Raw genomic sequence first — 2613 nt, forward strand, 5'->3', positions numbered from 1 at the left:
ACCCACATGCATGCACACAAACAGAAACACACACACACACACACACACACACACACACACACACACACACACACACACAAACACACACACACACACACACACACACACACACAGACAGACAGATACACTTGCCCACACACTCGGGTACAAGAACACACACAGACACAAACACCCATGCATGACTGCTCACACATAAGCACACACACACACACACACACACACACACACACACACACACACACACACACACACACACACACACACACACACACACACACACACACACACACACACATTCAGAAATATGTGCATATATATTTGCAGACAAGGCAGTGGCTGCACACCTCCAGACACTGAGAAAAAGAAAGTCCCAGTTAGGAGTTCCTCAGCGACGCTACACTGGAGATGGCAGCAGGGGAGGACGTGGGTCCAAAGCATCACTCTCTGCTTTTCAATCCCCAGGGCAAGGTCACCTTCGCCTGGCTCCATGCACGAAGGGAAGGCTGGGCATGAGAAAAGTACAGGGTTATAGGTTAACTCTGACTTCTAACAAACTTGCCTCAAAACAGATTCAAATCCCTCCGGGCAAACACATAAATTGATGTACACGTACCGGCAAAACTGGCATGTTTTTAGACTTGCATGCATGATTAATTTGCAGAGAGAGGGGAGTAATGGAAATGGTTGTAAGCATGAATCTATAAACCGAGATAGATTTGAATTTGTTTTTTAACACTGCGTGGGCTAGCAGATATACAGTATATGCTTCAAATACAGACAAGTTGGATAATAAAATGAAAAACAAATGGAAATGTCTGTGATTGTTTTGCTTAGGGAATTTCCTTCAGCGGTACTCTGTTTGGGGATAGTTTGTGCATAGTTGTGTACTGGTAAATTACCTTAATGGCTTCTAGTATACCCTTCACCAAAAAAAACTAAAAATAACGAAGCATAAATTACAGCTTACAGCTATTTTAAATATCTAATTGAATTACCTTTTGAAAGGAAAGTCAAACTCTGAAAAACTGCAGTAAAATTGACAATAAAAACGCCAACAGATTTTTTAGAATGGCTCTCCTCATTTTAAATGGCATGGTCAGAGGTCAACCCATTGAAATCGTCCGTCCTTAAGCTTGTCCCTAGGCTCGTGATGGCCAAGCGGGTCATCCCTCTGATGCGGGCTGTTCAGTGACAGTACATTCTATGAGGTCGTGTTTTAAACTAGCCAGGCAACGACTGTAACCGTGACCCGATTGTGTCCAGGTAGCTTAGTGTCGCAGCAGCGGTGCCGTTGCAGCGGTGCTGTTGCAGCGTTCTCATTGGATAACCCTCACAACCTGCCCTCGTACCACCGTCACCCATCCGCACAGCCACACACACACATCCACGCACGCACGCACACACACAGACACACACACACACAAGGACACACAAGCAAACACAAACACACACACACACACACACACACACACACACACACACACACACATACACACACACACACACACACACACACAGTACCCCCTCCAGGGCATCCTTTGGGCATAAACAATGACGTCCAAGCCTGAGGTGTGTCACACCCTCTACTTGAAAACACAAAAGCAGGAGAAGAGAAAGCACTGTGCACTGGGACCAATTTGATGGACCCGCTCCTGAATCCTGGACGCATGTTTACTGTGCACATATTCCGGATGGGGAAATGCAAATGCAAACTAAAACTTTTGGACAAAGAACGAGAGAAGGGAAGTGTGTTTGTGTATGTGGGCTGCCGGCTTTAAAACTGTATATGAATATCGGACGGGCGAAAGGGGGAGAGTGATGGTGGAGATGAAGAGGTGGAGAAAGGGAGAGAGAGATTGAAAGACATTTGCAGAGAGAGAAAGAGAGAGAGAGAAAGAGAAAGAAAGAGAGAGAGAGAGTAAAAGTGAGTGGGGGGATGCAAGGCAGGGGGTTTGACAAACGCCATAACGTCCTCTGAGATGCATTTGGACAGAGAGAGCATCTGTCAAAACATGGAAGCCTCAGCACCCGCCTCACTAATGGCTGTGGACGTAAGAGAGAGAGAGAGAGAGAGAGAGAGAGAGAGAGAGAGAGAGAGAGAGAGAGAGAGAGAGAGAGAGAGAGAGAGAGAGAGAGAGAGAGAGAGAGAGAGAGAGAGGCATAGACAGAGACAGATAAATACAGAGAGATATATAGACAGGAAGAGAGAAAGACAGAGAGAGAGAGAAAGAAAGAGAGACAGAGAGAGAGTGCAAAAGTGAATAAAGGCAATGGAGGGGCTTAAATGTGTGAGACAATGTGCGCTTGCCTTTGCAGTTTTTCACTTGTATGTTTGTGTCAGTATGTGGAGGTGACTGTCTATGTGTGTGTGTTTGAGTGTCTGTGTGTATGTGTGTGTGTGTGTGTGTGTGTGTGTGTGTGTGTGTGTGTGTGTGTGTGTGTGTGTGTGTGTGTGTGTGTGTGTGTGTGTGTGTGTGTGTGTGTGTTTGTGTGTGTCTGTGTCTGTGTGTGCTGGCATGCATGCATGTATGTTTATGTGCATCTGTGTATGTGTGCGTGTGCGGAGCATTTATTTTCAAACAATGTTTTAGTTTTTAGGCAGTTTCATCAGTC

The sequence above is a fragment of the Gadus morhua genome, chromosome 13 (genome assembly GCF_902167405.1).
Source record: "Gadus morhua chromosome 13, gadMor3.0, whole genome shotgun sequence".
In the NCBI taxonomy this organism is placed as follows: domain Eukaryota; kingdom Metazoa; phylum Chordata; class Actinopteri; order Gadiformes; family Gadidae; genus Gadus; species Gadus morhua.